Raw genomic sequence first — 14,347 nt, 5'->3', positions numbered from 1 at the left:
TTTGGTCTTCCGGTTTTCCCAGTTCACAGAATCGTACTGCTATTAAGGGGGCTCAAAAGGGCCACTTGAGTTTAAGCTTCATACCAAGTGCAGGTTAATCACACCAATTTCAGCACTGAAAAACCATCACCTATTCTCCCTTAGCCAACCTTGTTGTATGTGATTAAACCTCCACCTAAAATAAAATACCCAACCAACAGCAGCATCAGTGGAGAGAACCCATGCAAGTTTGATAACTGTATGTGTGGCAAAGATGTGTTTATAGCATTTAATGAACCGGTTTGATTTGCATGTGCTCCAAAATGAATGCATCCCAGCCAATAGGCAGTGCTGGCTGATGCCCATTTGGGGTGGAAAGCAGGGAGCACAACTGTAGGTGGTACCAGAACCAATGGCAGGCAGATATAACTAATTCTAATTTTGCCCCTCATCTTCCCTGCTGGGTTCCACATGGGGCAACACTGAGACTAAGGAGGAAGAACCTGCAAAACATGTCACCCCTTGGACTGGAAGTAAGAAAGAAGGCATCATCATAACAATCATCATTTTTTAATTTGTGTGACGAGGCTGACCGAAATCCCCCAAATAACTCACAACAGACACATATTTTAGGTTTGGGTTTTTGGCATTGTTTTGGCCACAACTTTATTTAAATACAATTTAAATTGAGTGTTGGCTTAGGCTTTTGGTTAAACCATCTGCCCCCCTCTTTGGGACAGGACCAATTTCCATTCCTCATAAGGCATCGTTTCCAGGCCTTTGACCATTTTGGTTGCCCTCTTCTGGACACGTTCCAGCTTGTCTGTATCCTTCTTGAACTGTGGTGCCCAGAACTGGACACAGTACTCCAGGTGAGGTCTGACCAGAGCAGAATACAGTGGTACTATTACTTCCCTTGATCTAGATGCTATACTCCTATTGATGCAGCCCAGAATTGCATTGGCTTTTTTAGCTGCTGCATCACACTGCTGACTCATGTCAAGTTTGTGGTCTACCAAGACTCCTAGATCCTTTTCACGTGTACTGCTCTCAAGCCAGGTGTCACCCATCCTGTATTTGTGACTTTCATTTTTATTTTTTTGCCCAAGTGTAGTACTTTACATTTCTCCCTGTTAAAATTCATCTTGTTTGCTTTGGCCCAGTTGTCTAATCTGTTAAGGTCATTTTGAAGTGTGATCCTGTCCTCTGTTTCTAGTGACCTCAGGTGGTGGTGGTGGTGGTGGGGCATTATTAATATATTGTCCACCCACTCAGAATATTGGGAATTTGGCAAGGATCATGCGTCAAGAGAATCTCCATCCCCATAGGTGTGGCAAGCTGTAGCAGAAGCAGGCGAAAAACTGCTTCCAACTACGGGCAGGTTCATCTGTAGCCAAACTTGATCAGGCTGGAACTACCTTTAATGAGTTTGAGGTGGCTGCCTCACGCAGGTAGTTTTGGGTATGTCAATAGGACAACCAATTGTTAGTTACTTTTACTGCCAGGGAGGAAGAGGAGTGCTTTTGGGGATTTTCTGCCTTGTGCCAAAATAAATTGATTGACTTTCTGAAGAAGGTATCTGAAGAAGTGTGCATGCACACGAAAGCTCATACCAAAATATAAACTTAGTTGGTCTTTAAGATGCTACTGAAGGAATTTTTTTATTTTGCTTCGACTCAGACCAACACGGCTACCTACCTGTGATTGACTTTCGATACTCTGCACCATGGCTCTGAGGGACGGAGGGGCATCAAATGCTGTTCCTCCCTAGCATCAAAATACATTGCAGCGGAGGTCGTAAGGTCACTCCTATCTGCATTTCTGCATAGCTGACATAACCTGCAGATCTCCTGCATTAATGTTAAAAGATGTGGCCTTAGATTGCCGAAGACATGCGTCTTGCCTCTTTATTCCAGGTGTGGGGGCAAACGGCAGGTTTGATTTACACCATTCAGAAACTGCATAATGAAAAGAAAAGAGAAATGTACAGCAGCATCAACTCCTCCTCCCCCCCCCCCCCGCCGCCACCAACTTTTCTACTTTGCATATTACAAGCAAAATGTGTGCTTATTCAGGTACTAAAATTCATGCTGTATCCAGGGGGAAGAGTGATTTATAACCTTGCTAAGATCAGACAGGAAACAGAACTGCTTGACACTGAACATATTTTAATTTTTCAAAGACTTGCACTGAACTAACATCAAAACATTATGGGATTTTTTTTGGGGGGGGGAGAGAAGGAAACAGTAGATTCCAGACATAATAAAAATGGTGACTGTGGGGAGAAGCAATATGTTTGCTTCTCTTTTTCACGGAGAGAGAAAGAGAGGACAGGCTTCTTCAAATGCTGTTTTTCCTTAGAACCCAAGAAGACCCTTGGTGGATCAGGCCAGTGGCTTATCTAGTCCAGAATCCTGTTCTCACGGTGGTCAACTGGATGCCTATGGGAAGCCATTAAGTAAGACCCAAGTGCAAGAGAAATCTGCACTGCTATGTTCTCTAACATCTAGTATTCCAAATCATACTGCGTGCCACCGTGGAGGTAGAAAATACCTATCAGCACTGGTGCCCATCACTGTTACTATTCTATTGAGAACACCTTACTGTTCTCAAGAAACATGCCAGTTTGCCCTTGCCCTATTCCTGCCTTCCTTGTGTCCCAGAATCTATATGGTGGTATGAAAATGACCTGCTGAACGGAGAGGCATTGGGAGAATCCAGGTAGAAGATGGAATACCATCCATGTACTGATAAACTCTGTACTGGATTACATTACCAGTTTGCGTGCATTTGATTGGGACGTGACCACCAACGAGTACACAATTTTTGGTCATGGGATGGGATGGAACAGTGGTGGGGCAGGGGCAGAATGGGGTGAGGTGGGCTTATGTCATGCATGATGATGCAACCCTCTCACAGACAGGGCCTATAGAATCTACCATACCTAGATGTGTGATGAAACAAGCTTAAAAAGGTAAAGGGACCCCTGACCATTAGGTCCAGTTGTGACCGACTCTGGGGTTGCGCGCTCATCTCGCATTATTGGCAGAGGGAGCCGGCGTATAGCTTCCAGGTCATGTGGCCAGCATGACAAAGCCGCTTCTTGCGAACCAGAGCAGCACATGGAAACGCCGTTTACCTTCCCGCTGTAGCGGTTCCTATTTATCTACTTGCATTTTGATGTGCTTTCGAACTGCCAGGTTGGCAGGAGCTGGGACCAAGCAACGGGAGCTCACCCCGTCACAGGGATTCGAACCGCCGACCTTCTGATCAGCAAGCCCTAAGCTCAGTGGTTTAGCCCACAGCGCCAGCTGGATAAGGAAATACATACACAAACATATTTTATGTGTGGTTCATTCCATGATCAAGCTACTTGGAAAGGTCAGGGCATCTGCCTTTCATGCAATCCTCATCATCTCCATGTAGGACAGAGAAAGACCTCTGCTTGAAAGCCTGAAGAGTCACTGGCAGTCAGTGTAGATAATACCAAACTACTGGTAGCTGGACTATCTGACTCAGTATAAGGCAACTTCCAGAGCAAAGCCTCTGTGTAGAAAATCAGCTATATGGAAAGGCAAGTGGAGACTGAAATTAAGTTACCCATGTCCTCCTTTCCTTACCAAACAACCGATCAGCATGATTGCTGTTCATTTGACATGCGCATGTGCAGTTTGATCACCCAACATGTACGAAGTTCTGTTTCAGTTATTTGATTCTGTTCTCATCTATCCTAAAGGTTTAAGTTACACCTCCCTTTCTGTAGTCAGAAACTCATAAGTTCTCGGTCTGTTCCTGGTGTCTAAGGACGGATAATTGATTCCCCTATTGGTTTTGTCATCTTTTTCAGATATTAGAAACTTGCCAACATATTTCCCCTTAATCATTTTCCCCACAGTGAAATATTACAGGGCCAACTTTCAGCACCCTTTTGTGGGTGTGATTGAACTCCTAGCTGTTTTATTCTTAACTGCTTTTCCTCTTGAGATTTTGCATTCATCTTAATAAATACAGTATTGAGAGTAAAACATTGTTTTAACTAAACATGAAACAAAGCAGTATTCTGATTCTTATAACCACTCATTACATTTTCTCATTGATTTATTATTATTGTTGTTGTTATTATTGAGACATGTGGGCTCGAGAAAGCCAGATCTTCCCTTTTCAGTTTTGCTCTTATTTACCATTTCAGGGGCAAGAGTGCTGAATTTGGACGTATCTTTTCTTCTAAATCTTTCAGCTATCAATTTTTACGTGGGTGAAGCCGATGACAGAGTTGGTGCCAATCAGTACAGACAATACTGAGCTATATTCACCAATAAGGCAGCTTCGAATAAGGCAGTTTCCTATGTGAGTTTTGATTTCTTGTATTTCTTGCTTTTGATTTTATGCTTTTATGGTTAATTTTGTATTTACATTGTTTTTTGTGCTTATTTATTGTAAGTCACACAGAGAACTTTGTCACAGGGTGGCATGTGAGCTTTGGGAAGTTGCCAAAATAGGCAAGCTAACCTCAGCTTGGAAAAGATTCCCCCCCCCTTAACTATAAAAGACTGTGTCTAACTGCAGAATCTCACAGAGGCTGGATAAGAAGAAAATAATCCTTACCATGGCATGGTTAAAATAAAGCACTGAAGTAAAGGTAAAAATACACACAGGCCAGTGTTTTATTTACAGAAATATATAACGATGTGGTATCAATTATTTAAGAAACGATTTCACACACAGGGGTGGGGGAATACTCACGCAGCTTCTTGCAACATGGGTGCGCAGTGAGAAGAATAATGTGGTGGAATGAATTATTTACTAAGTATTATATGACCAGTTCCAAGAAGGAGTGCAAATAGCAAAGTACAGTGGCAACTTTATGCTTCCATTCAGGTTGCTGTTCTGTTTCTAACACTTACTTTCAGGAGGATAGCACAAAAGTATCAATTTCCATTAGAAAGGTGTATTTTGCAATGTTTTGTACTCCATTCTCCCAAGATGTTTGTAGTGATGACTCTTAGGAAGAGCCCTATTGGGTCAGACTATGGATCTATTGGGTCCAGTGATTCTGTTCTTCAAAGTGGCCAACAACTTGTCTCTGGGAAGCTTGAAGGCAACCAAGGCATGTCCCACAGTTTGAGGATCCTCTTGGCAGACTGGCCTGCCTTAGACTACTACATGGGGCATGGGTGGCACTGTGGTCTAAACCAGTGGTCCTCAACCTTGGGCCTCCAGATGTTTTTGGCCTACAACTCTCATGATCCCTAGCTAGCAGGACTAGTGGACAGGGATGATAGGAATTGTAGTCTCAAAACATCTGGAGGCCCAAGGTTGAGGACCACTGGTCTAAACCACTGGGCTTCCCAATCGGAAGGTTGGTGATTTGAATCCATGTGATGGAGTGAGCTCCCATTGCCCTGTCCCAGCTCCTGCCAATCTAGGAGTTCAAAAGCACACCAGTAGAAGTGGATAAATAGGTACCTCTGTGGCGGAAAGGTTAATGGCATTTCCGTGCACTCTGCCTTCCATCACGGTGTTCTGTTGCACCAGAAGTGGTTTAGTCAGGCTGCCACATTTGTCTGTGGACAAATGCCAGCTCCCTCAGCCTGAAAAGCAAGATGTGCTTGGCACCCCATAGTCGCCTTTGAATGGACTTAACCGTCCAAAGGTTCTTTACCTTACCTTTTGAATTATGCTGCTATGTTGGGGTCATTGTGCAAAATTGAAATGGCCATTTATAGCAGCTGCCACCAGGTAGATCCTCAGCTGACAGAAACCCAGATTGTCAGAATAATAAAGTAATTTCAATTCCTCACCCAACAAAATTATGAGATTTTAAAGAAAGGTTTAATTGCTCTGCAAATGAGGGAGAAAAGCCCCAGAAACTTGTTTGTGGAGGGGGGGGGGGGAAGAGAGAAAATCTATGAGAAATTAGGGGACAGGTTTCAGCACAGCCGTGCTATAGGCAGATGGCAGCTTCTTTTTGATAAGGTCATTTCTCTCCAGAAAACTTATTACAAGCAATGAACAGAGATATTCAAACATCCCGAGCGATACAGCTCAACTTCCGAATTATAGCTGCGTCTGAAAGGCAATGACTCCACTAGATGTTTGCAAGTTATGGCTCTTAGTTAAAATGGTGGTAGAGGAGCCCAAGAAAATGACCCATCTTAATCACCATCAGGTAATTGGATGAACTACTGCCAAGGATCAGGGGGCTATAAAGCAGTCACCATTACTCTCATGCTTCCAAGACAAAGATAAGATTTTATCCATGACACATAATCAAAAGGGCATTACTTTTTAAAGATAAATACATCATGGTATGATGAGATCTACATCTAATGAACTGAGATGAAAACCTGACCCTTGACATTATGAGATGTTACTATTAGAAAAGAAGACATTGATTTTCTTCTTTTACTGCATTTTCTGAAAATAATTGCCTTATGTATACCTTCAGCTGTTTATACTTTGAAGTTTCAGATGCTAAAGTTATCATCCCCCACCCTGCAATGTTTAGAAGGAACAGTAAAGTAGAAAATGCTAGGCTTTGGCCTTTAATGAATTTCATAATAAATGCAAGGGGTCCATATTCTGTGGAAGATGGCATAATGTGCTGGTTTTGCACATGAGGCCCCTGGTTTAAATCTAATCTAAAAGCAGAACTCATTCAGTAGCCTTAGGGTGCATTACTATGGGCATCTCAAGGGTCATAGAAAAGACTGAATCTATGCCTCTGACACTAGGGACAGAGCTTCAATGTCAGAGTGTGTGGAGAGTGGGGAATTTCAGGGTCCTAACCTCCCTTTCACTGCTTGCTCCTCTAACACTCTGGCCCAAGTAACGTTGGACTTCGGATACCAGCAGGGACAAAATCAGGTATCTGGAGAAGGAATGAGAGGGAAATTCAATTCATATTTACAGGCAAACTTTCTAAATTTACACATTCTAAAACAATACATAAACTGAAACAAAGTCATCCTTCAAAATTCACACTTTTCCAAATTGTGCAATGCAGTCCTCCACCCAAGTAATATGTACAAACATGCATATACCAGGGGAAAGTGAATGAATGTATATATCAGTAAAACAACAACAACATGCAAAAACATTTCATATTGGCGTACATTGCTTTCCAAAAATGTATCCTGGCTGTTCCTAGGGCTGACGTTTGGGCAAACTGAGAAGGGTAGTCTCTGTTGGGGGTGATCTCTATGGGGAGAGAGACATGGTTTGGGAGAGCTGTAAGGGGATGCAGTTTGGACAAGCTGTAAGGGGGCTTTGCCTGGGCAATGGGGTTCACGAAGTGTAAAGTGAGGAGGGTTTGGCGAGGTATAAAGGAATGGGTTTGATGAAGAGTTGCAGGGCTGGAAAGACAGGGTAAGCAAGGGTGGCGAGCAAAACAAGCAGGGCTATAGCTCCTAGTGCACATCACACAGAGAAAAGTAATGTTTCACTCTCCCTCTTTCATGATGTTAGATTCCATTTAAAGTGAATGCTAGGAGATTTGGGTAAAAGGCAGTTTGCCCTCACAGAGAACATGATTAAACTATGGAATTTGCTTCTGTAAGGCATCCTGGTAAAGGAGTTAAACAAATTTATGGAGGATAAGGCTGTCAGTGACTCCTGGTAATCATGGCTAAATGCTACCTCCATTGAAAAGGGCAACATGTTCTGAGAAGCGACAGGAGGTTGGGAAAGAGCATTTTTTCTTCATGTCCTGCTTGTGGGCCCCCCATAGGTATCTGACTGGCTACTGCATAAAACAGGATGCTAAACTGGAATGACGTTTGGACTGATTCAGGTGGGATTTGCTTATGTTCTTATGAGTGCCTAACTAGATCTGGCCCATTGCACCATTTTTTTCAACCTCAGTATCCCCACATCATCAATGTCATCATCACAATCATTGCTATATGACATAGAAGAGACCAAAAGGGCAATTTTATTAAGCTTGCTGAGTAACAATTAAAGCTTTCCAGTGTTGTGGTTTTGATCCGGTTTAGTGTGTGCGTGCGTCTGTAGTACAACACAGTACAGACCACTATATATTAATCCCAGATTAGAGCTGTGCTACTCAAATCAGGAGAATCATGTAGTTCAGGGTTGCAGAACCTGTTATTTGGCTACTATTCCTAGCATCTATAACTACTAACCAACAACATTTGGAGAAACATAGGTGTTCCATGCCTTCAGGGCCGGCGCCTCCATTTAGGCAAAGTAGTCCATGGCCTAGGGCGCCGAAATGGAGGGGGCACTGTCGAGCCCGCCGGCCGCCTGCCCGCCGCCTGCCCGCGCTGCTGCCAGCGCCGGGAGCAACGGGTGGGCGGCGGCGGCAGCGCCCGTAGCCGAAGCCTTCAGCTATAGCCGCTGTTGCTGCCGCCGCCGCCGCTCACTTGCTGCCGCGGCCGCTGAAGAGCTCACAGCGTCCCCTCCATAGCCAGGAGGCGTGCGAGCCAAAATGAGAGCTCAGCGCCCTTCCACCTATGGAGGGGACGCAGCGGCGTCAGCGGCGTCATGACGCATGTGCCGGGGGGAGGCGCCTGAAGGTGATTTAGCCTAGGGCGCAAAAAGCCCTAGCACCAGCGCTGCATGCCTTATATGTATACAGTCATACCTTGGATCCCGAACACCTTGCGACTTGAACGTTTTGGCTTCTAAACGCTGCAAACCCGGAAGTGAGTGTTCTAATGTTCTTTGCAAGCTGAATGTCCAATGTGGCTTCCACGGCTTCTGATTGAGTGCAGGAAGCTCCTGCAGCCAATTGGAAGCTGAGCTTTGGTTGTCAAACGTTTTTGGAAGTCAAACAGACTTCTGGAATAGATTCCATTCAATAACCAAGGTATGACTATAGTGCATCTCTGCCTGAATTGTACCACTGCCAATATTGTACCACAGGTTGGAAGCCTTCCTCAATCATTTACCATGAAAAATACAGCTTTCTGCAGATTGGGGGAAGGAACCAAGGCAGGTTGTAGCACAGGCACCCCCAAACTGTGGCCCTCCAGATGTTTTGCCCTACAACTCCTATGATCCCTAGCTAATAGGACCAGTGATCAGGGAAGATGGGAATTGCAGTCCAAAACATCTGGAGGGCCGAAGTTTGGGGATGCCTGGTGTAGCATATATGAATTTTCCCTTTCCCAACTTTGAATTGTTTGCTTATATGCAGGAAAGTGTTCTGTTTTTTTGGGGGGGGGGTAGTGGAAGGCAGCATACATGCTCCCTTTTGCAGTCTGAAATGGAGCAGTTTAGCAAAAAGTAAATCACAACATTCTGCTGTTGGTCGATCCTAATTCTTCAGCTGTGCCTTGCACACTCCATGTTCCAAAATGGTGTTTCATTTATAGTACCAACCGTCCTTGACATTTTAAACCCACTGCAGATGTGTTTGGATTTACTTGCCTTCCATGAACCTTTGTTCCTCTAAACAAATCCCTGCCATTCTATTTTTCTTCTCTTCTCCTCTCTTCTCTTCCTCCCTCCCTCCCTCCCTCTCTCTTAAAAAAAGCAGTATAATTGTCCCAGAATAAATTCATGTTCATTAATGGTCAGAGTGAAAACATTTCAAACAGGGAAATTGTCATGGTAATGGAGTGAAGGACACTCAGTTTCTCAGCTATGATATACTTCACCTAGCATTTGCCATCACCTTTATGTGTGCTTTATAGCAAGATTTATTGGACAAACACAACTGCTGTTTAACTTCTAAGTTTAAAGGGCAGAATGGTGGATACAATTGGATGATTGCTGATTACAAAAATGGAGTTTTATCATATTGTTATGGCAACCACAGCTCTCCTTGCTAACAACAACCAAAGCAAGGTTGAGATTCTAATAAATATGATCTCCATCTCCTATTCCCAGATTCCATCGCCAGAACTGTTATTTTATTTTTAATAAATGCTTGTTGATATTAAAATGCCTTCTTTATTGGTTCTTCATTATTTAGTACAATTACTTTTACAGTCATTGTCTTGCTTTGCTGGTGTTGTTTTATTTGTAGAGTGAATATTAGCCGTTGGTTCAGCTTCTGAGTTTTACCTTTAAATCCAGACCACATAGATTTTTGTCCTTAGCCCTTCTTCTGAATTAGGTCCTTTTTGCACAATGATCCATATGGAGGTTGCTTCCTTGAGCTTCTTCCCCATGTATCCTCAGGTTCCATATGAACATTCTGGTTACATTTGTGGGACTATTCACATGGTTGTTTCCTATAGGATTAGTACCTGTACAGACTGATTTGTTAGTGTGAATTGAACACCTCTCCTGCAATACTAGCCAGGACCCACCTGCCTGCCTTATTACTTACATCCTGTCCTCCTTGTCCTCCTTAGTCTTTAGTGAGCTGTGTCCTGATCTAAGGTGGGTCACAACAGGAGCACTACTACCATGCAAATATAGTATGGTAAAATATTAACAAATGCATCCTAAAATGCTTGTTTGGGTTAAAATGGGGTTTGGGGTCTTAAAAAGTTGAAGATACCTGGCCTTTGTAGAACTCAACGAAGTGGAGGATGAGGTCAAAGCTAGAATTAGTTGACTCTACCTGTTGGCTGCACCTGTTGGCTTCTATTCCATCCATCCCATCAGTCACAATGGCCACCAGCTAGCACTGGTGTGCATTCTTGCTCCCCCTGAGAATACAGATTGGATGGGAAAGTCCCAGTCAGGTCTCTCACATGGTTGAGGCTGCACTGTCGTTTAAGCACCCTTCACACATTCATGCACACACACCCCTAGTACCTAGAAGCAATTTCCCCATGGTGTAACTGTTTTAAATGGGCACAGCAAGATTTGACTATCCCAGAGAAGTACACCTGTATTTTACAAAGATAAAGTACGCCAAAACAGTGTTTCCACTCCTCATGGTTCACATGCAAGGCTTCATCAGGTGAGATAAGACTGTTGGTCACGCAGGGGTGGGGTAGGGGTGGGGAGCCTGAACCAGAGCAGGCAGCATTTGTACCTAGAATAGTCACCAGTGTATCAGGGGAGAGTAACATCCGTCAAACAGGTTTTCATGGAATCACAGACTCAAAGGGTCCTCTAGTCCAACCCCCTGCAATGCAGGAATCCTTCCCACAGCCATTCCTGGGTGGGTTAACAACCAGAAGCACTGACCCATTATGTTTTCATCTTCACAGACGTGCCTGGCCAGGTCCCATTCATGCTGGCATCAACCGAACATCAAGATGTTCAATCATTTGTGCTCTGAGGTGGCTCCAGACAGTTGCTGGAACAACATGCCAGTTCCTCTGCTTCTTGGTATGCCTTTAATCTTGGTTAGGTCTTGATTTGAAACAATCACACAAGGATTGGACAGTACATCCCTTCAGATTCCACACTGGATCAGAAGAGTCTGTAGCATCTGTCTTGAAAGATGGCTTACCATTAGGGCTGTGCAAAGCCTTCTGATCTGCCCTATGGCCACTATATGGGCACCTCAATCAGCCTGAACTACCCTGGGCCAACCCAGGGACAACTCACCCCACTCCATAAATGGCCCCACATCAGTTTGGGGCAGGGCTATGTTTTATTACAGTTTTAATTAGGGCAAGGAAATGCTGAACCTTCTCCACACCCAAACAAGAACAGGGGGGTTAAATTCTGTATGGTGCTCCTTCTCAAGCTGTTTCTCTGCAGGAAATCCTGAATCAGGTGACAGTGAGCTCCTACCATCTCCCAAAAAGACACAGTCAGTGATTATGTAGATCTCAGCCTTTTTTTCCCTTTTCTTTTTTGTGGGTTTCCCCATCCAATGCCTGCCTCTTCTTCCTGCCTGATACCCTGACAGCCCTGGATCACTCTGGACCATCTAACCTGACCTGCAATTATCCATGGCTGGCTCAACCAATGGCCCAATCCTTCCAAATTGGCTCGGGGCTCAGCCAAATCCAGTGCACAGCCATACCCCAGAATCAGGCCTAAAACTTGCATTCCCATTCATTTGATCTATTAACATTGGCACTGGTTTGCCCAAGCCCTGCATATCAAGAGGGACTCCTCTAATGTGCAATATCTTATTTCCTGATTTCCCCCACAAATACAACATTGAGAATAAATATCTTGCTATATTAAGTTTCATTCTTAGTTGGGCATTCGTTTACTTCAACCTTGAAATCTCATTCAATATTGTCTACCTCAGGGGTTGTCAACCTGGTCCCTCCTAGTGGGTGTTTCAGCGGTTCTATGGAACAAGTTGAATCCTCCTTCCATCGAGCACTGGTGGGTGGTAAGGAAATTTTACCATCAAGAAAGATGCATTAGTGGGTGGTAGGTATAAAAAGATTGACTACTCCTGGTCTATTCCAACAAGAAGGAGCTCTTCATTATTTTAATATGAGGTTCATTGCAGCCCTGCAGACTGAGATTCTGTTACTGTCCATAACATTTCATCCCTTTCTGGTCCATGCCAGAGGTTTGTAACATGAATCAGGTACTGTTTTCTCCTCTCCCAGAAAATGTGCAATGCGAATTGGGAACTGCTTTTAGGAAACATGAATTAGCTACATTTAAAAATCTCTCTTGAACAGTCCCTGTCTCCATCTCTCTCTGTGCCTTTCACCCTTTGTAGCTTTTTTCCCTATTTCTTTCTTCTCCCCATTCCTGACACTGCATGACATTGTTCTCTCTGGAATTGTAAAGCCCAGGTTAAATATTGTCTGGTTTTCTTTCTCCTCACTGCAGGGGTGTTGTTGTTGTTGTTGTTGTTGTTGTTGTTGTTGTTGTTTTTTAAAAAAAAGTCCCATCAAGTCATAATTAAAAATGCAGTTCATATGTAAAAGCTTCTCTGATTTCCACTGGGTTCCAATCACTCTTGAGATCTCAAGCATTTTATTTAAGATGGGCAGGGAAGCAGGGTGGGGTAAGGGTGGGGGTGGAGAGAAACAAAGGCTCCACAGGATCTTTTGTGCAGGAAGAGGGCAGTAATATTTTCACAGCAAGGGGGAAAGGCCTGATAGATTTTGATAGTGCTGTATGTGAAGCAGTTACACATTATTTTTATATAATTGTATGGTATATTCCTTTGTGTGTAAAGTAAAATGTTGGCAGCATGCTGTGGCAGAAAAAAATGACGACTCTCTTTTCCTATTTAATGCTTCATTAAAAGAAAAAGAACAGAACTTAAGGGCATTTATTGTAGACTCAAGTTGGGTGTCTGTCTTTGACTGGATATAATTTATGCTTCTTTCAAAATGCATTCTTTGCAAACAGCCTCCACAAATGGTAAACTAATTATTGAACAAACAGATCTACAGTGGATGGTCTGCTGCAGAAACATTAATCACTCTGTTCCGCATCTCAGAAAAGCTATCCTGCCAGCAAGAAGACAATTGGGAGCTTTCTTCAATTCACTCTGAAATCTACCAATGAAATGAAATAATGAAATGAAATAAAATAAAACATACACTAATGCATTACCGTGCATTGTCCGCACATCCTAGAAGGAAGGCATGAGACTAGTATGGTGGGCCACAGCCTAAAGGATCTGTTGTGGAATAAATAGGTGGCTGTTCTGCAGTCCAAATGATGGCTTTAAAGGATTAGACAAACATCTCTCTCTCTCTCTCTCTCTCTCTCTCTCTCTCTCTCTCTCTCTCTCTCTCTCTCTCTCTCTCTCTCTGTGTGTGTGTGTGTGTGTGTGTGTGTGTGTGTGAGAGAGAGAGAGAGAGAGAGAGAGAGAGAGAGAGAGAGAGAGTTATTTGGGTACTGGCTTTTTAACAAAGACTGTAAAGTGAAAGCAAAGTAATTCAAGACGACATAAGACATTTCACAGACCTATTTGATAAGGAGGACAATTATATAAAAACTTTCAAATGTCTCCAATTATATGTATGGTTCAGCAATTTCTTGTGTTACATGACACCAATGCATCTTAAGGGACTCCATTTCTCAATGAGCTGGGTGCCAGGACTTTATCTTACTCTATGTTAGCTTTATCAGATTCATAGAAGAAAAGGCCATCAATAGCTGCTAGCTATGATAACTATGTTCTACCTACTTGAAACCCTTAAGTGCTGCATCTAGATAGACCAATGGCATTACTCAAAGTAAAAGAGTTTCCGTTGCTGCTATGTTCTGGTGTATTTCTCCGCTCCCAGTTTCAAAACTGCAAAAAGTATCTCTCTCTTTAAAGTGGTACAGTTGTGCTAGGGTGACAATTTTAAGCCACTTTAATTGCACGAGCCCAGCATGCCCTTGGATTCCTTCTGCAAAAATAGTAACAGTTTGGAGGCACCTGAAGTTTTTAGACAGCTTACAAAATCAAAACAAGAATAGTGTCTATGCACTGGTTTGTTAAAACTCTTTATGGATTTAAAGGAGGGGGGAAGGCAAGTCAGTAGGAGCCAGTTTGGGATGATGCAGGATTTTGTTT

At 43.3% G+C, this 14,347-nt stretch overlaps 1 long non-coding RNA gene across 3 annotated transcripts in view; it reads left to right on the top strand.

The window, feature by feature from the left end:
• The window catches only part of LOC148686567 (uncharacterized), a 34,167-nt gene extending 21,347 nt beyond the window's left edge, over window positions 1–12,820 (top strand). For 2 of the 3 annotated variants that reach the window (XR_015948786.1, XR_015948784.1), the window contains exons 2-3: window positions 4,169–4,326; window positions 11,115–12,820. This is a non-coding gene — a long non-coding RNA (uncharacterized LOC148686567). Of the gene's footprint in view, window positions 1–2,338; window positions 2,438–4,168; window positions 4,327–11,114 lie in introns of those variants that run through there. The other variant, XR_015948785.1, reaches the window with a different exon arrangement.
• Window positions 12,821–14,347: the final 1,527 nt, after the last annotated feature.

The sequence above is a fragment of the Zootoca vivipara genome, chromosome Z2, assembly GCF_965207765.1.
Source record: "Zootoca vivipara chromosome Z2, rZooViv2.hap1.1, whole genome shotgun sequence".
NCBI lineage: Eukaryota > Metazoa > Chordata > Lepidosauria > Squamata > Lacertidae > Zootoca > Zootoca vivipara.
The sequence above is the reverse complement of the archived record's forward strand: the minus strand, read 5'-3'. Positions and strand labels throughout refer to the sequence as shown.